Raw genomic sequence first — 25512 nt, forward strand, 5'->3', positions numbered from 1 at the left:
TCCACCTCTTCTGGCATAAATGTCAGCATGGCTGTATCTGCCAGCCTTTTGTCGAGTGAGAGGGCAGAGATGAACATCCTAGAACTCAACCAAGAATTGCGCTCGCAGCTGGCAGAGAGCAAACAGCAGTTCTGAGACCTCAAAGAGAAATTTCTTATAACTCAAACTATTGCCTACTCCCTGGCCAACCAGCTGAAGAAGTACATAAGTTCTATAGGTTCACTATACCAAAAATGATGAATGATTGCCCATCTTCTCCCTGAGAGACCAAATGCTCTCTTAATCAAAATTAATTTTATCCTTTCCATGCTTCTAGGAAAAGAGAAGAGGGTATTTTAACCTCATTTTTTAAAAGATGGAAAACAGAGGCACAAAGTATTCAGCACCTTTTCCATGGTTGCAATTTGTCGTAGGGTGGGACTAGAGTTAAAATACCAGTTATTGATTTCTGACATAGGAACAGAACCACCTGTTTTTCTCAGCAAGAGGCTAAATCATGTTTATGAGAATTCTTTCTGTACCATATAAGATCCTGCAGACAAGTAGCATCTAATCTGTGGCTCTACATATCTGAGACTAATGAATTTCCATTCAGTTCAGGCTGTTGAGGCCTGATAGGCAAAGTTCCATTCTGAGGACCCTGGTGGAAACGTGGTGATAGCACCCAGTACCAACTCCAAGGAGCTTAAAGAGGAGTCTGCACCTAATAGGAATTGTGGTATCTATAAGTGACAGCATCAAGAGCAGGGAGTACCCTGGTGAGAGGGAAGTCTTGCTTCCTGGGGCACAGGTTGTTATTTCTCTCTCTCTTTTTTTTTTAAGACAGAGTTTTGCTCTTGTTGCCCAGGCTGGAGTGCAATGGCCCGATCTCAGCTCATCACAACCTCTGCCTCCTGGGTTCAAGTGATTCTCCTGCCTCAGCCTCCCAAGTAGCTGAGATTACAGGCATGTGCCACCACACCCTGCTAATTTTTGTATTTTTAGTAGAGACGGGGTTTCTCCATGTTGGTCAGGCTGGTCTCAGACTTCTGACCTCACGTGATCCACCCGCCTCGGCCTCTCAAAGTGCTGGGATTACAGGCGTGAGCCACCACACCTGGCCCAGGCTCTTATTTCTAAAGAGGGAAAAAGAGAGCCCTCAAGACTTTGTGGAGGTAGCAGTGTGTAAAGCAGGTACCCTGGGCCAGTTTCCTGGGCTCCATCCAAGTTGCTCGTCTTCTCTGTGCCTCAGTTTCCTCATCTGTTCATGGGTATTATAATAATACCTACCTCGGTAAATTGCTACAATGAATTACACAACCTATTGCTTGTAAACCTCCTGGAACAGTTGTTGGCACAGAGTAAACACTATTAGTTCTTCATTCTACGGTTTCTAACTTAACAGGAACTTGATTAGCATTTGGGCATATTTCCTTCATGGCCTTATGGTCTTATGCCTCATATTTTATGCAATTATGTCCAGATATGATTTTTAAAATCTTGCACATATTGGTGCTTAAAATTCCCAGTTAAAAAAGAAATCAGTCCTGTGAACACAGAAAATCTGCGACAGGTCTCAGTTAATTTAGAAAGTTTATTTTGCCAAGGTTGAGGACACACCTAGGACACAGCCTCAGGACGTCTTGACGACATGTGCCCAAGGGGGTCATGAGACATCAATTAATATATGTAAGAAGTACATTTGTTCAGTCTGGAAAGGTGGGACAACTTGAAGCAAAGGCAGGAAGATCCAAATTATACGATTTCTGAGCACTGTAAGTGTAAGCAGAAATTAACACCAGCTGGTTGTTAAATGCTTATTTTAGTCGTTTAAAAGGAATTTGCAAAATACAATCCCAAACTAGTTTTTTACCTAGTGATTGGTCTCAGGCTGTAGACTGCTCTCTACCATCCTAGAAGCAGGGAAAACAACTCATCTTCCCTGTTGGAAGAAGCGAACTCAAACTTCATAAAGGAGTTACCTGCATTCCATTGTCATGGAAGCAGGAAAATTTGCCTTCCTGTTGAAAGCAAGTAAAGCTCCAAAAAAAAGCAGAGTTGTACAGTAAAATAAACTTAAGATCTTGACCAAATTTGGGGAGATCAGGGATTCTCTGGAGGGGGTGCTGTCAGATCTCAGCAAATTGTCCTATTGGCTTGAGCCATAAAGTTAGCTCATGCTGGTACCAAGCACCGACAGGAGATTTGTCAAAGGTCAGGGGCATCTCCACTCAGAATCCCCCCGTGGTGGTTACCAAAATGTGAACCCAACAAATCTGAGACAGGTCTCAGTTAATTTAGAGGGTTTATTTTGCCAAGGTTGAGGATGCACCAGGACACAGCCTCAGGAGGTCCTGATGACATGTTCCCAAGGTGGTCGGGGCACAGCTTAGTTTTATACATTTAGGCAGACATGAGACATCAACCAATATGTGTAAGAGGTAAATTGGTTCATTCTGGAAAGACAGGAAAACTTGAAGCAAAGGCAGGAAAACTCAAAGTGGAGAGGGAGCTTCCATGGGAGGGAGCTTCCAGGTCACAGATGGGTGACACACAAATGGTTACATTATTTTGAGTATCTGATTAGCCTTTCCAAAGGAGGCAAATCGGATATACATCTATCTCAGTGAGCAGAGGACTGATTGAATAGAATGGGAGGCAGGTTTGCCTTAAGCAGTTCCCAGCTTGAGTTTTCCTTAGTGATTTTGGAGGCCCAAGATATTTTCTTCTCACAGTCCCATAGTCCTGAAGCCTTCCTAGCTGTACAGAAAATCACTACTTTATGCCTCAGTGCAGGAGAGGCTGCAAGGCTTGGGAAAGTGTCTCATGATTCAGAGTCAGACCTCAGGGGCTGTGAATTCTGACCCTTCCTCATTCCAGGTGAATCATCTTGTCAAGTTGCTTGATGGGCCCCTGAGCTTTTTTCCTATCTCTAAGTTGGGGAGTATCAGATGCCAGGAAGTGGGGAGACTGAAGAGTAAAGATGTGCAATCCCTGCCTAGAGCCTGGTACTGGGGACAGTTTTGTCCTTGGGATGGACCTGGCTCCTGCCCTGTAGGCAGTGACCACAACAGCATGTCCAGCCTTCCACTGAGGCAGGTGTGTCTGTCTTTTCTCAGAGTGTGAAGAGGGCAAAGACCTCATAAAATCTAGGCTGAGGGATGAGCTGCAGTTCAAGGGGGAGAAACTGGCAGAGAAGCTCAGGCAAGTTGAAGAGCTCAGGTGAGGGGGCCCCATTGGGGGCAGGCAGGTGGGCAGGAGTGTGAATCTCTGTGCAGCAGCTCAGCTAAGCTGAGCCAGGGGAAGGGCAGGAATTGCCATGGCAGGCACATGTCACACAAATATTTATAAAACAGAGAACAATAATAGTAAGTTATGGGTTGCAGTTATTTCTTAGAGCCTCGTTTTCTCTTTTTCTAACAAGTAATTGTTGAGGTGAAATTTGCATAATACAAAATTAACCAAAGGAAAGTGAACTACCCAGCAGCATTCAGTATACTCAAGATGCTGTGCGATCACCACTGCATTTACTCTTAGTCAGAATCAACTCCTGACTGACTTGGGCTTCTCATTTCTTCAATCAATATTGCCTTCTTGACCCTGTCATTCTTTTCTTCTTTCATATTTCCAGTTGTACCTGGCCACATTTCTGTGCACGGCTTTGTGTCCAGTCACTGAATAATGCACTATGTGTATTTTAACATGAAAATGTCCACAGGCAAAATGAGAAATTGAAGGAAAATCCTTTTGGAACTGATTTGGTTACAGAAGAAAAAGATGAATGGAATTTTGAAAAATCTTCCTGGAGCTCTCTCTCTCTATTGCAGAGGGGAAGACCTGTTTTTTTTTTTTTAAATACATTTTTCTTTCTCTTTGCATCAGGCATTTCTCTTAACATGTGCTGACTTTCTGCGTGGAGGGCTCCTTTGTTTCAATATTAGAACTGATCACTCATCCCTTTCCACTATTAAATTTTCTCTACTCTCCCACCTTAGGCAATATAAAGTCTCTGTTCACTCCCAGGCCCGAGAGCTGGCCCGGTTACAGGACAAGTTACGGGAAGGGAGAGATGCCTTTCTCTTACTGAATCAACATCTCAAGGCCTTCCTCACTCCCGATGATTCTGACAACTCCCAGGGGCAGGACCTCTGACAGCAGGCTGGCAGAGCACCTTGTCCACAAGCTCAGCCCAGGTAAGGTGACCACAGGCCCTGATGACACAAAGCCCCAGGCTTATGAGAGACTCTACACCTCCATACCTCCACAGTGACAGTTATATTGGTGGTGTTTCTTTCCATTAAACATATGTGGCCATGACATGACCAGGACTTCCTGGGTAGGAACAGAGACAAGAAGCCCATGGGGTTAGAGGTCACAGTATTGCAAATATCTCCTCCTCCTTGACAGTCACGTTCTTTGGAGCAAGAGGCCATATCCATTCAGTTTTAAAGGACAGGAAGGAGGCTGTGACAGGAGGCAACTTGTTAGAGTAAAAAGAGTCCTGGATTAAGAATGAAGTTTCCCAAGCTGTATCTTCAGCAATGTCCTTTGTAACCGTGGGTGAGTGATTGATTTATCCTTTCTGGATTTCTTTGTCTAAATCTGCACAGGGGTCAAATTGTCTCTTTAATGGTAGATACAGCATTCAAATATGGGAACACTTATGATTACATTTCAAAATAAGATGAAGCCCCTCACCGTGTGGTGTTGGAGAAGGCACTTGATGTGGGGGCATTTGGTGGTAGGAAGTGCTTCAGACTGGAGCACTCCCCATGGAGAGAATGTCCCTGAATAACACAGCAGAAGCCAACTTGGAGGGCTTGTGAAGTCTCCCAATGCATGGAGAAAGGTGGAACAAAGTTGTTTGTCCTCCCCTAAGAGAAAGAAATAGATTCTAAATGTGAGAGCTGTGACAAGACACCGAGCCTGTGCCTGGGAATCAGATCTGTGGCAGGATGGGGGAGACAGCTGCCAAAGTCCAGAAAGATGCTGGAAAGCCTCCAGTGACATGGGGAACAAAAGATCTTTTCAATATTTGGCCACAGCTTGATGGTGGCCCTCCAGATCAGAAATGCATTGCCTGATGGATCAGAAAACCATATCAGGGCATTTTGTTAAAGATAAAACATGAGAGATTTCAGCACAATGCTGACCCATACATAGAGGTTAATGTCTCTGTGCACATTGGGCTCGCTGTGCTTACAGTGTGTGAAGTGAGGAATATCTAAATGGACACTTCTGTATTTGTTTGCAGAGAATGATGAAGGTGATAGTGAAAATGATAAAGATGAAGAGATTCATAAAGTATGAGAATCACCTGCCCCCAGGTAACACTGAATAATCAGGAGCAGGTAGTGGGTGGATAAACCATGGAAAAGGTCTTAGAAAGAATACAAGTGAGTTGAAAGTAGTCACAGATTCCAGATGCAGGATAAAGAAAGCTGCAGAGTGCGCTGATTTCACGCACTCACCCAACAAGGAAATAGCCCTGGTCCATTGTCTTCACGGTCCTTGTAAGCATGACCCTCAATAAACCCACCAGCCCTAGGGATTTCCTGCACTCACAGAGGAGAACTGTTCTCTCCTGTAATGAAAACCAGGAGGAGATGCAAAGCTGCTTTCTACATGATTGTCTTCAGGTTCTTGTTAAGAAAGATAAATAGCAAAGAGGTGGGCCAGGCATGTTGGCTCACACCTGTAATCCCAGCACTTTGGGAGGCCAATGTGGGTGGATCACCTGAGGTCAGCAGTTCGAGACCAGCCTGGCCAACATGGCAAAATCTCGTCTCTACTAAAAATACAAAAATTAACCAGGTGTGGTGGTGGGTGCTTGTAATCCCAGCTACTTGGGAGGCTGAGGCAGGAGAATCACTTGAATCTGGGAGGTGGAGGTTGCAGTGAGCCAAGATCATGCCACTGCACACCAGCCTGGGCAACAGAGCGAGAATGTGTCTCAAAAAAATACTAAAGAGGTAACAAACAGAGGAATTATTTAGGAAGTTTCTAGAAAATGTAAACATCAAGAGAAGTACCTAGAACAAAATTGTACATTTCACAATATTTAAAAAAAAAAAAAGACCTAGAAGGCACACCATTTCTAGAGCCTACAGTGGCTCAAGAGCCTGTATTCCTTTGGCCACAGTATTTAAACTCAACCCAGCTTTGGCACGTGATGTAGCAGCTGTTATGGTTCTCCGTGCATGCTGAGTGTCACGTGTGCACACAGAGATAGCTGAGCCTCTGTCCTCCTCAGCTCCTGTCTTCCCAGTGCAATGGACACCAGCTGCTCTCTTCCTCTTTGGCTCCCATGGCATCCACAATCTCTTGCAGAGAGAGGAGTGCCTGTTCCCTCTTAGAGGGAGCCACCCCTTTGCTTTTGGGGACAATTCTCTTATGCCTCTGTCAAAACTGGCTAGGACTCCCTGGGGTCCAATCCCTCTCTGTTTAATATTTTGTCATCTCTATCCCACCTGGCTCATCAGGGAGGTGCAGAAGGCTGAAGAAAAGAAAGTCCCTGAGGACTCACTGGAGGAATGTGCCGTCACTTGTTCAAATAGCCACAGCCTTTGTGACTTTAACCAGCCACACAGGAACACCAAAATCACATTTGAGGCAGACAAATTTGACTCTGGGCTGGTTGTAGACAGGGAATCCTCTCATGATGAATGGGAGGATGCTCTACACATTCTCCCAGGTAGCCTCTATATTCTCTGTCCCTCATACCTCTGTCTAGGCTGAGGAAGATCAACTCTGAAAAAGAGCTCTATACAAACAAGTTGGTTTGAATCAGAAATTAGGATGGAGTACTAAACACAGATATCAGGTGGTTTAGGGAGTTTTCCTCTCCTACTCAGCCCATATCATGCCTCTGTCTTCCTGTTCCCAGTGTCATGGACCCCAGGCAACTGGGACAAACTCATAGTCACCTTTGTCCAGGAGGTGTGCAGGAGGTATCTATCAAGGCTCCTAGCTTAGATCCAATATCTTTTATCACCTGTCATTGTGTCATCTGTCCCTCAACAAAGTCCATGGAGTTTTTATGCCTTTTTAAGGAAATTGGCAGCCTTGCCTTTGTATTTGGAGATATTGTTCCCCAAGTTTCACTGCTCTCAGCTTCAGTCTTGATCTCCTTTAAGTCAGCTTGCTTAGCTGCACAGTCACCTTGAAACCAGGATGGAAACATTTATTCTTTACCTTGCTGTTATGTTTCCATAGAGCAAGGCTGAGCCCTGAGTTCTCCACTCCATCAATGGCCAATGTTTTTTTGTAGCATCACTTTTTTTTTTTTTTTTTTGAGCCGGAGTCTCACTCTGTCACCCAGGCTGGAGTGCAGTGGCACAGTCTCGGCTTATTGCAATCTCTGCCTCCTGGGTTAAAGCGATTTTCCTGCCTCAGCCTCCTTAGTAGCTGGGACCACAGGTGCACACCACCACACCTGGCTAATTTTTATATTTTTAGTACTGACAAGGTTTCACCATGTTGGCCAGGCTGGTCTCGAACTCCTGGCCTCAAGTGATCCACCCACCTTGGCCTCCCAAATTGCAGATTATTTTTTAAGACAGAGTTGTTAGAATTCATCCATCAGTCCAGTCTCATATATAGATGCCTTTAAACATTCAATGACCATGTTAACTGGTGAGATAAGTCAGTATCGCAGCAACACTCTCAGAAAGTAGCTTGACCAAGTTTTGGAGATTTTTGGGAAAAGTTTTGTTTAACTTTGCATAGACTCAGGCAGGGAATGTGGATTATGGTCTATCCATAGAGGGAGATTTTGGCCTGTGGGTCTGGAAAGCAGGGTCATCTACTTCTCACCAGACTTAATCTAGAACTTTCCTGTCAGAATCCGTATTCTTGAACTGAGAATATTTATGTCCTTGTGCTATGACTGGACACTTATTTGGTCATATGTGAAGTGCGATTTGCTTAATGTGACCTGCTTCTCTGAATTTATTTACAGAAAATCAAAGTAATCACGAGGAAGAGGAAGAAAAAGGGCCAGCATCTCCCAGGTAACGCTGTGTAATTGTGGGCTATTAGTTCAATAGTGACGCTTGGAGACTGCAGATCCAGGGAAAATGAGGAAATGATGAATAGAACTATTTCTTCCATTAACCCTGCCACAAATTGTCCTCATTAACACTGTTGTGGGTTATTCATGGCACTTATGTTGGTTTTAATTTTGTAGTCCCCTCAAGATAGGAACCTGCAATCAGATGAGCCAGGTGAACTAACCAAACAGGGATTTCTTGGTATTGCCTGTTCTCTCCCATGTGTTTAAATCCAGGGAGAGATGTATATATGCTTTCTGCCCATTTGTTGTTAGTATGTTTGCTAGTATTTGTACAAGAAAAGAAATTCAAAAAATAAACATATTATATCAAAATATTGGGAAAAGGGGGCCCGTAATACACAAGATCTGTGTCTGCACTGCCTCAAGAGCTCTGTTCACTTGAATGCTGCATGTAAAATTCAACCCAGTTGGTGTGGAGCCAAGATGGCCGAATAGGAACAGCTCCAGTCTCCAGCTCCCAGCCCGAGTGACACAGAAGACAGGTGATTTCTGCATTTCTGTTTGAGGTACCGGTTTCATCTCACTAGGGAGTGCCAAACAGTGGGTACAGGACAGTCAGTGAAGCGCACTGTGCATGAGCCGAAGCAGGGCGAGGCATTGCCTCACTCGGGAAGCGCAAGGGGTCAGGGAGTTCCCTTTCCTAGTCAAAGAAAGGGGAAACAGATGGCACCTGGAATATCGGGTCAGTCCCATCCTAATACTGCGCTTTTCCAACGGGCCTGGAAAATGGCACACTAGGAGATTGTGTCCCGCATGAGGCTCGGAGGGTCCTATGTCCACGGAGTCTCTCTGATTGCTAGCACAGCAGTCTGAGATCAAGCTGCAAGGCGGCAGCGAGGCTGGGGGAGGGGCGCCCACCATTGCCCAGGCTTGCTTAGGTAAACAAAGCAGCCAGGAAGCTCGAAATGGGTGGAGCCACCACAGCTCAAGGAGGCCTGCCTCTGTAGGCTCCTCCTCTGGGGGCAGGGCACAGACAAAAAGTGAGCAGGAACCTCCACAAACTTAAATGTCCCTGTCTGACTGACAGCTTTGAAGAGAGTAGTGGTTCTCCCAGCACACAGCTGGAGATCTGAGAACAGACAGACTGCCTCCTAAAGTGGGTCCCTCACCCCTGAGCAGCCTAACTGGGAGGCACCCCCCCAGTAGGGACAGACTGACACCTCACTCGGCTGGGTACTCCTCTGAGACAAAACTTCCAGAGGAACTATCAGACAGCTGAATTTGTGGTCTCAAGAAAATCCGCTGTTCTGCAGCCACCGCTGCTGACACCCAGCCAAACAGGGTCTGGAGTGGACCTCTAGTAAACTCCAACAGACCTGCAGCTGAGGGTCCTGTCTGGTAGAAGGAAAACTAACAAACAGAAAGGACATCCACACCAAAAACCCATCTGTACATCACCATCATCAAAGACCAAAAGTAGATAAAACCACAAAGATGGCGAAAAAACAGAGCAGAAAAACTGGAAACTCTAAAAAGCAGAGCACCTCTCCTCCTCCAAAGGAACGCAGTTCCTCACCAGCAACGGAACAAAGCTGGATGGAGGATGACTTTGACGAGTTGAGAGAAGAAGGCTACAGACGATCAAATTACTCTGAGCTACGGGAGGAAATTCAAAACAATAGCAAAGAAGTTAAAAACTTTAAAAAAAAATTAGAAGAATGGATAACTAGAATAACCAATGGAGAGAAGGGCTTAAAGGAGTTGATGGAGCTGAAAGCCAAGTTTCGAGAACTACACGAAGATTGCAGAAGCCTCAGTAGCAGATGCGATCAACTGGAAGAAAGGGTATCAGTGATGGAAGATGAAATGAATGAAATGAAGAGAGAAGGGAAGTTTAGAGAAAAAAGAATAAAAAGAAATGAACAAAGCCTCCAAGAAATTTGGGACTATGTGAAAAGACCAAATCTATGTCTGATTGGTGTACCTGAAAATGATGGGGAGAATGGAACCAAGTTGGAAAACACTCTGCAAGATATTATCCAGGAGAACTTCCCCAATCTAGCAAGGCAGGCCAACATTCAGATTCAGGAAATACAGAGAACGCCACAAAGATACTCCTTGAGAAGAGCAACTCCAAGACACATAATTGTCAGATTCACCAAAGTTGAAATGGAGGAAAAAATGTTAAGGGCAGCCAGAGAGAAAGGTCGGGTTACCCACAAAGGGAAGCCCATCAGACTAACAGCTGATCTCTCCGCAGAAACTGTACAAGCCAGAAGAGAGTGGGGGCTGATATTCAACATTCTTAAAGAAAAGAATTTTCAACCCAGAATTTCCTATCCAGCCAAAAGCTTCATAAGTAAGTGAAGGAGAAATAAAATACTTTACAGACAAGCAAACGCTGAGTGATTTTGTCACCACCAGGCCTGCCCTAAAAGAGCTCCTGAAGGAAGCACTAAACATGGAAAGGAACAACCAGTAGCAGCCACTGCAAAAACGTGCCAAATTGTAAAGACTATCGAGGCTAGGAAGAAACTGCATCAACTAACGAGCAAAATAACCAACTAACATCATAATGACAGGATCAGATTCACACATAACAATATTCACGTTAAATGTAAATGGGCTAAATGCTCCAATTAAAAGACACAGACTGGCAAACTGGATAAGGAGTCAGGACCCATCAGTGTGCTGTATTCAGGAAACCCATCTCACGTGCAGAGACACACATAGACTCAAAATAAAGGGATGGAGGAAGATCTATCAAGCAAATGGAAAACAAAAAAAGGCAGGGGTTGCAATCCTAGTCTCTGATAAAATAGACTTTAAGCCAACAAAGATCAAAAGAGACAAAGAAGGCCATTACATAATGGTAAAGGGATCAATTCAACAAGAAGAGCTAACTGTCCTAAATATATATGCACCCAACACATGAGCACCCAGATTCATAAAGCAAGTCCGGAGTGACCAACAAAGGGACTTAAACTCCCACACAATAATAATGGGAGATTTTAACACCCCACTGTCAACATTAGACAGATCAATGAGACAGAAAGTTAACAAGGATATCCAGGAATTGAACTCAGCTCTACACAAAGTGGACCTAATAGACATCTACAGAACTCTCCACCCCAAATCAACAGAATATACATTTTTTTCAGCACCACACCACACCTATTCCAAAATTGACCACATAGTTGGAAGTAAAGCTCTCCTCAGCAAATGTAAAAGAACAGAAATTATAACAAACTGTCTCTCAGACTACAGTGCAATCAAACTAGAACTCAGGATTAAGAAACTCACTCAAAACTGCTCAACTACATGGAAACTGAACAACCTGCTCCTGAATGACTATTGGGTACATAATGAAATGAAGGCAGAAATAAAGATGTTCTTTGAAACCAACGAGAACAAAGACACAACATACCAGAATCTCTGGGACAAGTTCAAAGCAGTGTGTAGAGGGAAATTTATAGCACTAAATGCCCACAAGAGAAAGCAGGAAGATCCAAAATTGACATCCTAACATCACAATTAAAAGAACTAGAAAAGCAAGAGCAAACACATTCAAAAGCTAGCAGAAGGCTAGAAATAACTAAAATCAGAGCACAACTGAAGGAATTAGAGACACAAAAAAACCTTCAAAAAATTAATGAATCCAGGAGCTGGTTTTTTGAAAAGATCAACAAAATTGATAGACCACTAGCAAGACTAATAAAGAAGAAAAGAGAGAAGAATCAAATAGATGCCATAAAAAATGATAAAGAGGATATCACCACCGATCCCACAGAAATACAATCTACCATTAGAGAATACTACAAACACCTCTATGCAAATAAACTAGAAAATCTAGAAGAAATGGATAAATTCCTCGACAATTACACCCTCCCAAGACTAAATCAGGAAGAAGTTGAATCTCTGAATAGACCAATAACAGGTTCTGAAATTGTGGCAATAATCAATAGCTTACCAACCAAAAAGAGTCCAGGACCTGATGGATTCATAGCTGAATTCTACCAGAGGTACAAGGAGGAACTGGTACCATTCCTTCTGAAACTATTCCAATCAATAGAAAAAGAGGGAATCCTCCCTAACATATTTTATGAAGCCAGCATCATCCTGATACCAAAGCCTGGCAGAGACATAACCAAAAAAGAAAATTTCAGACCAATATCCTTGATGAACATTGGTGCAAAAATCCTCAATAAAATACTGGCAAACCAAATCCAGCAGCACATCCAAAAGCTTATCCACCATGACCAAGTGGGCTTCAGCCCTGGGATGCAGGGCTGGTTCAAAATATGCAAATCAATAAATGTAATCCAGCATATAAACAGAACCAAAGACAAAAACCACATGATTATCTCAATAGATGCAGAAAAGGCCTTTGACAAAATTCAACAACCCTTCATGCTAAAAACTCTCAATAAATTAGGTATTGATGGGACGTATCTCAAAATGATAAGAGCTATCTACGACAAACCCACAGCCAATATCATACTGGATGGGCAAAAACTGGAAGCATTCCCTCTGAAAACTGGCACAAGACATGGATGCCCTCTCTCACCGCTCCTATTCAACATAGTGTTGGAAGTTCTGGCCAGAGCAATCAGGTAGGAGAAGGAAATCAAGGGTATTCAATTAGGAAAAGAGGAAGTCAAACTGTCCCTGTTTGGGCCGGGTGTGGTGGCTCACGCTTGTAATCCCAGCACTTTGGGAGGCCGAGGCGGGCGGATCACGATGTCAGGAGATCGAGACCACGGTGAAACCCCGTCTCTACTAAAAATACAAAAAAATTAGCTGGGCGCGGTGGCGGGCACGTGTAGTCCCAGGTACTCGGAGAGGCTGAGGCAGGAGAATGGCGTGAACCTGGGAGGCGGAGCTTGCAGTGAGCCGAGATTGCACCACTGCACTCCAGCCTGGGTGACAGAGCAAGACTCCGTCTCAAAAACAAAAAAAAAAACAAAAAAAAAACTGTCCCTGTTTGCAGATGACATGATTGTATATCTAGAAAACCCCATTGTCTCAGCCCAAAATCTCCTTAAGCTGATTAGCAACTTCAGCAAAGTCTCGGGATAAAAAATCAATGTACAAAAATCACAAGCATTCTTGTACACCAATCACAGACAAACAGAGAGCCAAATCATGAGTGAACTCCCATTCAAAATTGCTTCAAAGAGAATAAAATACCTAGGAATCCAAGTTACAAGGGATGTGAAGGACCTCTTCAAGGAGAACTACAAACCACTGCTCAATGAAATAAAAGAGGATACAAACAAATGGAAGAACATTCCATGCTCATGGGTTGGAAGAATCAATATCGTGAAAATGGCCATACTGCCCAAGGTAATTTATAGATTCAATGCCATCCCCATCAAGCTACCAATGACTTTCTTCACAGAATTGGAAAAAACTACTTTAAAGTTCATATGGAACCAAAAAAGAGCCCGCATCGCCAAGTCAATCCTAAGCCAAAAGAACAAAGCTGGAGGCATCACGCTACCTGACTTCAAACTATACTACAAGGCTACAGTAACCAAAACAGCATGGTACTGGTACCACAACAGAGACATAGATCAATGGAACAGAACAGAGCCCTCAGAAATGATGCCGCATATCTACAACTATCTGATCTTTGACAAACCTGACAAAAACAAGAAATGGGGAAAGGATTCCCTATTTAATAAATGGTGCTGGGAAAACTGGCTAGCCATATGTAGAAAGCTGAAAGTGGATCCCTTCCTTACACCTTATACAAAAATTAATTCAAGATGGATTAAAGACTTAAATGTTAGACCTAAAACCATTAAAATCCTACAAGAAAACCTAGGCAATACCATTCAGGACATAGGCGTGGGCAAGGACTTCATGTCTAAAACACCAAAAGCAATGGCAACAAAAGCCAAAATTGACAAATGGGATCTAATTAAACTAAAGAGCTTCTGCACAGCAAAAGGAACTACCATCAGAGTGAACAGGCAACTTACAGAATGGGAGAAAATTTTTGCAACCTACTCATCTGACAAAGGGCTAATATCCAGAATCTACAATGAACTCAAACAAATTTACAAGAAAAAAACAAAGAACCCCATCAAAAAGTGGACAAAGGACATGAACAGACACTTCTCAAAAGAAGACATCTATGCAGCCAAAAAACACATGAAGAAATGCTCATCATCACTGGCCATCAGAGAAATGCAAATCAAAACCACAGTGAGATACCATCTCAGACCAGTTAGATACCATCTCACACCAGTTAGAATGGCCATCATTAAAAAGTCAGGAAACAACACGTGCTGGAGAGGATGTGGAGAAATAGGAACACTTTTACACTGTTGGTGGGACTGTAAACTAGTTCAACCATTGTGGAAGTCATTGTGGTGATTCCTCAGGGATCTAGAACTAGAAATACCATTTGACCCAGTCATCCCATTACTGGGTATATACCCAAAGGACTATAAATCATGCTGCTATAAAGACACATGCACACGTATGTTTATTGCGGCACTATTCACAATAGCAAAGAGTTGGAACCAACCCAAATGTCCAACAACGATAGACTGGATTAAGAAAATGTGGCACATATACACCATGGAATACTATGCAGCCATAAAAATGATGAGTTCATGTCCTTTGTAGGGACATGGATGAAACTGGAAAACATCATTCTCAGTAAACTATCGCAAGGACAAGAAACCAAACACCGCATGTTCTCACTCATAGGTGGGAATTGAACAATGAGAACTCATGGACACAGGAAGGGGAACATCACACTCCAGGGACTGTTGTGGGGTTGGGAGAGGGGGGAGGGACAGCATTAGGAGATATACCTAATGCTAAATGACGAGTTAATGGGTGCAGGAAATCAACATGGCACATGGATACATATGTAACAAACCTGCACATTGTGCACATGTACCCTAAAACCTAAAGTATAATGATAAAAAAAAAATTCAACCCAGTTTATGCAAAGTGGTTGAAGCCTTGTGTTAGTTCTCTGTGTTTGAAGTCATGATGGTAGTTTATAGGGAGAGTCTGGGTGCCCTGCAGTGGATCATCTGTGGCAAATGCACTGAGCACGGCCTGCACGCTTTTGCTCTGTCCCCAGAGCAGTCACCCTCCACTCTGCATTTAGGATAGCTTTTTTTCTCTTGAAGGAAAAATTCCTTTGCTTTTTGTGACCCCTCGATTCTGTTTCCCATTGGATCACCTGAAAGGCCTTGTTGTCTAATCTCTGTTGGTTTAATCTTCTGTCATCCCTGTCCTGCCTGGCTCATCAGGAATCTTCAGGAGTCTGAAGAGGAGGAAGCCCCTCAGGAGTCCTGGGATGAAGGTTATTCAACTCTGTCAATTCCTCCCGACATGTTGGCCTCATACCAGTCTTACAGGAGCACTTTTCACTCATTAGAGGAACAGCAAGTCGGCTTGACTCTTGACATAGGCAGTGAGTACTCCATTGTAAAGGTGATAAAGCTCCAGTTAGTGTCCCAGTAGACCCCATAATCTTTGGGCCTTGTGCCCCTGGTTGGGCTGAGAGTTGCCATCACTGTGGGCTGAACCTATATATCAATGTAGATTTCAGTCATTCTGGAGTCAAGTCTGAAGCACAGGCATGGGGTGGGTCAGTGAGCTTGGCTCTCTTCCTAGTCTCAGGCCATGCCCATGCCACCCTGGACTGACTGTCAGGACATTGAACTCAAGGCAGGTGTGGCAAACTCACACCAAGCTATGCAGCACATGCCCAGGAGTTGTCTGTCCGATCAGCTCATCTGAATTAAATATCTCTTGCCAGCTACAAAGTTCCTTATGAGTTTTGTTCCCAAAGCATGTCTGTGTGGTTCTTTACCTGCCCAAGGCCAGTGTCACCCTTGTCTACCTCTCAGTGGAAGATGTGACCCAGGTTTCACTGAATTTATCTTCATTTTCTGTGTCTTCTATGTTGGCTTGTTTTAGCTCATCTGTCCATCGTCTTGCTGGTATGTTTTCTAGATAAACAGCTGACTTTTCACTCAGTAAATCCATAATAGCTGATGCTTCTGTGTAGAACCAAGACTCATTTTGGCTCAAGAGTTGGTACATTGCACCCATCCATCAAACGTCACCATTGACAATCTCATAAACGATCAAATTCTGGGTATTTGATTAGAGAAATTTAATATTGAACTATCTCTCCTACGAGGTGTTAGAACTATTTGCCTACAATTTATTGGGGAAAAAATTGCTCATTTGTGTACACAAACCTAGAACAGAGCACATTGGGAAGATAACATTCCAAAACAGGGGAATTTTGCCCAAGGCTCATGATAGGACCCAAGCCAGTTCTCTCAAGACTTGATCTCAGGCCTACTGGAATATTTCTCTCAAAGTCTCCTGTTCTCACACTGACAAGACTGATGTCCCTGTGTTAGGATTGGACAGAGGAATGTTTCTGTGTGCAAGGAAGAACTGCTTAATGTAAGAGACCCCATCTGAATTTATTTGCAGGACCTGTGTGATCAAGTGAAAAAGGAGGATTGAGAGGCAACATGTCCCAGGTGAGTCTGAGAAATTGTGGGCAGTTAATTTGGTGTTGACACCTGGAGATGCCAAGTCCAGGGAAAACTGAACATGCTGAAAATAATGATTTCATTCTTGTCAGCCAAGCCTGAATTACTCCTACTAATATCGCTGTTGCTTTTCATTGCACTAAATGTTTAGGTTTCCATTTCTTCCTACCCTTATCATTTACTAACCTGGTGAAGATTGGCCATACCTCAAAAGCTGTATTCTCATGGCGACTGCACAGAAACTTGAGCACATTTTATGGAAAATTATTGAGCCCACACTATTCATGCTCACTGTTTGCTGTGTGTCCTGAGGGCACTAACTCAGAGTGTCCTTTAACTCCCTCATCAGTGTGTCACCTGGACAATTCACTAAGTTTTCTTTGTCTGTCTCTCTTTCTTTCTATCTGTATTTCTCTTTCATCATTTACTACCCAGCTGTGGCCTATTCCAACATGAAGGCAATAATTTGTTACCTCATTAATGGATCTATCCTTTTTCTTTTTTAACCACTTCCTTATGCCCCATGAAATCTAGCTGGGGCTCTGTGGTTTCTCATTTTCCCTCACTTACCCTTTAGTTTTTCCTACTTCTTCAGGCTCAGCAGGGAGCTGCTGGAAGCAGAAGAGCCTGAAGTCTTGCAGGACTCACTGGATAGATATTATTCGACTCCTACCAGTTATCTTGAACTGCCTGACTCATGCCAGCCCTACAGAAGTACTTTTACTCATTGGAGGAACAGCATGTTGGCTTGGCTCTTGACGGGGACAGTGAGTACCTTACTATGAAGGTGATAGGGCTCCACCTGGTCTTCCAGATAGGGGTCATATTCCTGCACCAAGTGGCCCTTACTGACCCAAGAAATGTCATTGCCACAGGGAGGACCTATAGGTGCATGTAGGTTGTAATGAAACTCTAGTTCCACTTGGAAGCCCAGACATGAAATGGTTCAGTGAGCATGGCTCTATTCCTAGTCTCCAGCCATGCCTATGGCAACCTGAACCCGCTCTCAGCACATTGGACCCAGACAGATGTAAAAAATTCACAGAACTATGATTTTGACTCAAGGGTTTGTAGGTTTCCTCCTTCATTCTAATTTCAGTGTCTAAAATTCTTGCATCCATGAACGAGCTGGGCATTTGATGAGACAGGGCTGAATACTGCAGTTTTCCTCCTAGAAATCATCTGGGGCATTTTCTTTGAATTGATGGGAACAATAAGGCATAACTGTTTGCACAAACTTGGGATAAATGATTTTGGGATAATGATCTACCAGAATAGGGATATTTCACCCTCGGTTCTGAGATGCAAACCAAAGAATCTCTGTCATGACCGGCTTTCAGGCCTCCTGAAGTATATCTCTCACATTGTCCTGTTCTCATGCTGAGGAGCCTGAGATCCCTGTGTGGGGATTAGACAGTGGGCTGTTATGGGTGTAGGTGAATTGGCTTGTTTTGTCTGTCCCTGTCTGAATTTATTGCAGGAATTAAAAAGGACCAAGAAGAGGAAGAAGACCAAGGCCCCCCATGCCCCAGGTAACTTTGAGCAATTGTGAACAGCTACTTCTGTGTTGACACCTGGAGACTCCTGGTTCAGGGAAAACAGAGCAGGCTGACAATATCGATTACATCTTTTCAACCAAGCCTGAATTATTCCTACTAACATTGCTGTTGGTTTTCATTGCAGTAGATATTTAGGTTTCCATTTCTTCCTCCCCTTATCATTTACTAAGCTACCATAGGTGGACCATACTTCAAAAGCTGTATTCACATGGCGACTGCATGGAAACTTGAGCACATTTTATGTAAAATTATTGAGCCCATTCTTTTCATGATCACTGTATGCTGTGTGTCCTGAGGGCACTAACTCAGAGTGTCCTGTTACTCCCTCATCAGTGTGTCACCTGGACAATTCACTGAGCTCATTCTCTCTCTCTCTCTCTCTGTCTCTCTGTCTCTCTCTCTGTCTGTCTTTCTCTTTCATCCTTTTCCATTTGGCCCTGTTCTGTCCCAATATATAGCCAATAATTTGTTGCCTCATTAATGGATCTATCCTTTTTCTTTTTATAACTACTACCTTATGCTACTCATGAAATCTAGCTGGGGCTCTGTGGTGTCTGATTTTCTTTGGCTTACTCTTTAGTTTTTCCTACTTCTCCAGGCTCGGCAGTGAGCTGCTGGAAGGGGAAGGGCCTGAAGTCTTGCAGGACTCACTGGATAGACGTTATTCAACACCTTCCAGTTACCTTGAACTGTGTGACTCATGCCAGTCCTACAAAACTGCCTTTTACTCATTGGAGGAACAGCATATTGGCTTGGCTCTTTACGTGGACAGTAGATTCCTTACTATGAAGGTGATAAGTCTCCACCTGGTCTTCCAGATAGGGGTCATATTCCTGCACTGAACAGCCCTTACTGAGCTGAGAGATGTTGTTGCCGCAGGCAGGACCTATAGGCGCATGTAGGTTTGAATGAAACTCTAGTTCCAGTTGGAAGCCCAGACGTAGGATGGGTCAGTGGGCATGGCTCTATTCCTATTCTCAGAACATGCCAGTGGCAACCTGTGCTCAGTCTGAAGACATTGGACCCAAGTTAGTTGTGACACGTTCACATAACTATGCAGCACATGCTGGGAGTAATCTATCAGACATTCTAACTTGAACCACATATCTCTGGGTAGCTACAAAGTTCCTCAGGGATTTCATTTTGCAGGCATGTCTCTGAGCTTCAATACCTGCTCAAAGTCCATGTCATCTTTGTGTACAGCTCATGCAAAGGTGTTACCCTGGTTTTAATTAACCTAACCTCATTCTTTGTATCTTCAATGTCTGCTTGTTTTAGCTGATCTGTCTGTTATCTTTTGTTTTGGTTTTGGAAGCAAGACTGAGCCCTGTCACTTTTTGATGCCGTGAATAACCAATGTTTTCTTATAGAACCAAAGACTTATTTTTGACTCAAGGGTTTGTTGATTTTCTCCCTCATTGTAATTTCAGTGTCTAAAATCCTCGCCTTTGTCAACAAGCTGGGTATTTGATGAGACAGGACTGAATACTGCAGTTTTTTTTTCCAGAAATTATTTTGGGTGTTTGCTTTGAATTGATAGGGAAAATATTGCATAACTGTTGCACAAACTCAGGACAGATGATACTGGGATAATGATCTACCAGAATAGGGGACATTTCACCCTTAGGTTCAGAGACAAAAACCAAGGAATCTGTATCATGTCTGACCATCAGGCCTCCTAGAATATATCTCTCACAGTGTCCTCTTCTCATGCTCAGGAGACAGATGTTCCTGTTTTAGGATTGGACAGTGGATTGTTGCATGAATAGGGGAATAGATTTAATGTGTCTGTCCCTGTCTGACTTTGTTGCAGACACTGAAAAAAATTAAGAAGAAGAAGAAGACCAAGACCCACCATGCCCCAGGTAACTTTGAGCAATTGCAGACATTTATTTTTTATATCTGGAGATGCCAGATACAGGGAAAACAGAACCTACCTGTCCATTCATTCAGCCAACCATGAAATCACTATATTAGTAATGTTAAGATTATCAGTCTGCAATAATTATTAAGCAGGATTATTAGTTAATATTAATATTATTGGTACAATATTAATAAAGTTGCCTCTTTTCATTTTACACCTGTATTTGTTTCTCTTGTTAATTCCTTCAAAATTGTACTAATCTTTATTCAATTGACTTTGTTGAACTGATCAATCATATTTTCTGCAGTTTCCTTTTCTGCCTTTTTGGCTTAAAGAGAACTTGAGATGCTCATCCAATGTCTGCCTCTTTGCCATTATATTTGCAAATATCTGAGAGCAGGAATGTGAATACAAGTAATTCATACCATGCCAAAATTTTGAGAATAAGAGATGTTGAGGTCACAGTAACTCTATCAGTCTATGAAGACACAAGATCTGCTGCATGTGCTGTGTCATAGCTCTTTGATAGAGGGATCATTCCATCTCCTTCCTTTCCAGCTCACTGTCTACCCAGGGCACTGAGCACCTGCTGCTCTGTCTCCTGCTGGAGACAGAGAAGGATCATTCTCTGCCTGAGGGGACTGTTTTTTGCTTCCTCTGGCTTCTCCTGTCAGACTCTGTAGAACCAGTTGGGCACTGTAGTTTCTGTTCCTTCTGGTGTTTATCTTTTGTGTTCTTCACCCACCAGGCTGAGCCTGGAACTGCCAGAGGTGGAGGAACAGGACGTCCTGCAGGACTCCCTGGATGAAGTTTACTTGACTCCTTCACTCCCCCATGACCTGTCTGGCTGCCAGCAGCCTTACAGCAGCACATTGTACTCATTGGAGGATCAGCTCATCTGATTTGCTCTCGATGTAGCCTGTGAGTACTCCAGCCTGAAGGTCACAAAGCTCTACTATTCTCCTGGGCAGCCTCTATATGTTCTGTTTCCTGTAACTTGTGCAGGTGAGATGGATCAACTCTGCAGCCAGGCCCTGTAAATTCAGAGTGTTTTGAATCTGGTTCTTGGATCCAGTTTTATGCTCAGACATTCGATGGGTGGAACCCCTTTCTCTTGTGCCAGGTGATTCCTCTGTCACCCAACCCCTTCTCACAAGAGCAGGCTGTGGGTATCAAAACAGGCCAGAGAGGGGAATGATGAGGGATCATTGCAAACTCTTGGCCACAACAGCTCACCTGGAGAATTTTATATAACAGACTTCATTCCTTAAGATAGGGTATCTCTCTTTTCAGACATTATGTTGAGCAGCACCCTTCTCATCACATATCCTGAGCAGCACCCTTCTCTCTTCTCTGGCCATCCACCTATGCCAGCAGTTTTCCCCCATTATTTTGGAGGGCTGTTTCATGATTCCTGTGTTTCAAGCCAGATTCTCTACTACCTCCTCTGAGGTGGCTTCCGTTCACTGAGGCGGTTAGTATCCTTTCCTCCGTGCATGGCCATGGCTTGCATCCTCTGTAGAGCCCCGGTGGTTTCTTTCATGTGTGAGTTTGTAGTTTCAATCATGTGTCGTCTCAGTGCTATATTCTCATGTAAACCATCAACAGCTAGTGTCCCTGATCAGGTGCTGGCCTAACTGATGAGCAAAGCATAGTGGTTCCCATCAGCATGATCTCCAGCAAACCCCTCCTGTGAGCAAGTGCCCCTTGAGGTCGCTGTTTCATAGGGTCTGTAAAGGAAAAAAGAAATTTTATTCTGTTCTCACTCATTCTATTTTTTTGTACCATTATTCTGGGAATTTCATGTGAATTGTTATGAGTTTTACCCACTGGCTCTTGTAGGAAGAGCAAGTAACTCTGTTATGTCCCCCATCTGAATATGTTGTAATGAGAGTAGTGACTGAAACTTTTGTCTTCCATTCTATTTTTGTCAGTAAGCACCTTCCTGCTGGAACCATCCTCTTTCCTGTGTTTCATTTCTCCTTCGGTTTCAAAGAAGCAAAGGCTTTTGTAGGATCACAGCAATTCATAAAACGAAGTAAAATACACATCGCCCTTCCACCTGTTGTACACCTTGCCCTTGGTCAAGCAAGCTCTGTCCTTGCTATAATCTATACAGTGCTCAAGGGGCACTCCCAAGTGGGCAGTGGCATCTCCATGTTAGAGCTGAGTATGCTGAGGCTCAGCAAGGTCCCTTCACTTGCCCAGGATGCCCCGACTAGTCACAGTGAGAACACGGGCTCCATGTCTGCCTGACTCCATAGTGCAGTTGCTGTCATTTCTCTGTGGTTGGATCTCTCAGAGACTGAGCTAGGATGGGTGCTCAAGCTTTTCCCCTTTGTAGAAAATTTGTTGGAAATTATTTCAAACTGAAACAGAAAATTTGCTGGTCTGGTACAAAGAACTCCTGTAGCCCCTCACGCACATAACCCAGTGATGAATACCTTGGTGCACTTTGTCTGTGAGCAGAACCAGTGGCTCCTCCAGTCCCTCCAGGGGGACCTACAGCTCCAGAAGGTGCTTGCTGGAAAATGTCTCAGGGAATGAAAGGTGCTAGTCTGTTCCTACCTTGTATCACTTAGGTTTCTGCTCTCCACATGGCAGTCTTGTAGCCCTTGTAAAGTTACTGGGCTCTGTCTCAGGAACACCCCCGCCAGGTCCAGGCTCCCATGAGCAGGAAGGGAAATGCTCAGACACATGTCTCAGAAGTGAGATGTCTGTGATATGGGCCAGTTCTGCCAGGTCATCATGAAACAAGGGCCAGGAGAGGCCACGTTCATCCATGCAGACAGGCTGAGATGCATGAATGCACTGTCTCAATTACACCAGGAGGCATCCTGTGTGTGGGTTCTGCTGATAACCTATGAAGAGTCTGTACCATGCACAGCTGTGATCCTAGCCATGGTGCCAGAATTGATGTGCCCCACCTATCCTCTCGCTTCAGGGAAAGTCACAGTAGAATCAACCTAAATCATAACTTGATCACCTATTGAGGACTTTCCCCACCTGCTCAACTAATAATATGTACAGTATTTCAGAAGTTTGAGATATTTTTTGTTTTTTTCTGAAAATGCAAAGAATATTAAAAGTATAAGCTTAAGAAGACTTAGTATTCTGAGAAAGAGAGATAAAAGGACTTAACAAAATTAAGTATTTAGAGTTAAAAACATTCCTAAACATTGATTCTAAATGGCACTTGCAGAGGACAAGAATGGGAAGCCTGGGTTTGATCAGGCTTCCCCAACCAGATTTGTTGTTTTGAGTTGTTTCTCCGTCTGCCCCATATAAACTACTATGAAGTTGCATTGAGTCTCCTAAGTAATGTTTAATGAACAGTAAACTGTGCCCTGAGCAACTAAGGAGGCCACATGAGGTGGCGCGAAGGGCTCAGGGACAAAGACCCAGAAGCTGGAAGGCACCCCATGCAGGGCTGTACCAGAGAGGGGCCAACCTGACTCCAGGGAAGACTCTGTATGAGGGAGTGGTGGGAGGTGATGCTGGATAGGATCGTGAGGCAGAAGTTAGAAGGGGCACAAAGGCAGGGTGAGCGGGGAGAGTCATACAGTGGGCAGTACAGAGAGAGTTTTCAGAAACAGAGTAGGAATGTGGAAAGAACAGGACTTCTGGGCAATAAAATTGCTGAGAACATTGCTAGTGTGAAGATGGCAGAATCAGAGAAAGCAGTTGTGGGGGTGTATGAAGCCAGGCATCAGTGATGAATCTGTAGGGAAAAGAAAGAGAGCTCAGACTGTTACTTTGTCTATGTAGAAAGAACTAGACATAAGAGACTCCATTTTGTTCTGTACTAAGAAAAATTCTTCTGCCTTGAGATGCTGTTAATCTGTAACCCTAGCCCCAACCCTGTGCTCACAGAGACATGTGCTGTGTTGACTCAAGGTTTAATGGATTTAGGGCTATGCAGGATGTGCTTTGTTAAAAAAGTGCTTGAAGGCAGTATGCTTGTTAAAAGTCATCGCCACCCCCTAATCTCAAGTACCCAGGGACACAATACACTACGGAAGGCGACAGGGATCTCTGCCTAGGAAAGCCAGGTATTGTCCAAGGTTTCTCCCCATGTGATAGCCTGAGACATGGCCTCATGGGAAGGGAAAGACCTGACCTTCCTCCAGCCTGACACTGGTAAAGGGTCTGTGCTGAGGAGGATTAGTAAGAGAGGAAGGAAGACCTCTTTGCAGTTGAGATAAGAGGAAGGCATCTGTCTCCTGCTCATCCCTGGGCAATAGAATGTCTCTGTGTAAAACCCAATTGTATGATCTATTTACTGAGATAGGAGAAAACCACCCTGGGGTGGAGGTGAGACATGCTAGCGGCAATACTGCTCATTAATGCACGGAGATGTTTGTATATGTGCACATCAAGGCACAGCACATTTTCTTAACCTTGTTTATGACACAGAGACCTTTGTTTACATGTTTTCCTGCTGACCTTCTCCCCACTATTACCCTATTGTCCTGCCACATCCCCCTCTCCAAGATGGTAGAGATAATGATCAATAAATACTGAGGGAACTCAGAGAACAGTGCTGGCGTGGGTCCTCTGTATGCCAAGCGCTGGTCCCCTGGGCCCACTTTTCTATACTTTGTCTCTGTGTCTTTTTCTTTTCTCAGCTTCTTGTCCCACCTGATGAGAAATGCCCATAGGTGTGGAGGGGCAGGCCACCCCTTCAAGTCTGATACACTGTGCTCTCAGGAAGATGAAGAACAGATACACAGAAGGCATTTTAAAGAAAACTTAGAGAAACCTTGGGGAGAATGAGGATGTGTAGAGAGGAGGAGAGAGAAAGAGGAGCCCTGCAGCAACGTGGCTCAGGCCCTGAGGGCCCTGTCCCTCTTCTGAGCCCAATCTGGACTGGAGTGAGGCCATTGGAAGTCTTTCCTTAGTCCACTTTCTGAGAATGTGATTTCCTCTTCCTGTGGAAATAGCAATAATTTTTATAAGGGGGTGCTGCCCGGACCCCACTGGAGGAGCGGGTAAGATGAGGATTGTGCTCGGTGTTGCCTCCCTACAGAACCACACATGCTGATCGGTAATACCTGGTGCCCCTAAGTGTCCACGAAGGGACTGGTCCCTCTACAACATTGCTTATGGCTGCGGAAACCCACTATATGGCAACAAGATGTATATGTGTGGGTTGGTGGTAAAACAATTATAGGCAATGGAAATTCAAAATGTTTCAGAACTCTAAAAAGTTCACCTCATGTAGTATTTGGTCTACTGCAGGGGGCCCCAAGCCCTTGGGGCTGTGGTCAGCTACCTGTCCCTGGTCTGTTAGGCACCAGGCCATGCAGCAGGATATGAGTGGCCAGCAAGCAAGCATATTCCAGCCTGAGCTCCACCTCCTGTCAGATCAGCGGTGGCACTAGATTCTCATAGAAGCACAAACCCTGTTGTGAACTGTGCATGCAAGAGATCTAGGTTGTGCACTCCTTATGAGAATCTAATTAATGCTTGATGATCTGAGGTGGAACAGTTTCATCCCAAAATGATCCTTCCCTCTTTTCACATCCCCCACCCCTGGTCCAAGAAAAA

At 44.0% G+C, this 25512-nt stretch overlaps 1 pseudogene; it reads left to right on the plus strand.

Moving 5' to 3' along the window:
• Nucleotides 1-24738, plus strand: LOC134734854 (neuroblastoma breakpoint family member 3-like; annotated as a pseudogene).
• Nucleotides 24739-25512: the final 774 nt, after the last annotated feature.

The sequence above is a fragment of the Symphalangus syndactylus genome, chromosome 12, assembly GCF_028878055.3.
Source record: "Symphalangus syndactylus isolate Jambi chromosome 12, NHGRI_mSymSyn1-v2.1_pri, whole genome shotgun sequence".
Lineage (NCBI taxonomy): Eukaryota > Metazoa > Chordata > Mammalia > Primates > Hylobatidae > Symphalangus > Symphalangus syndactylus.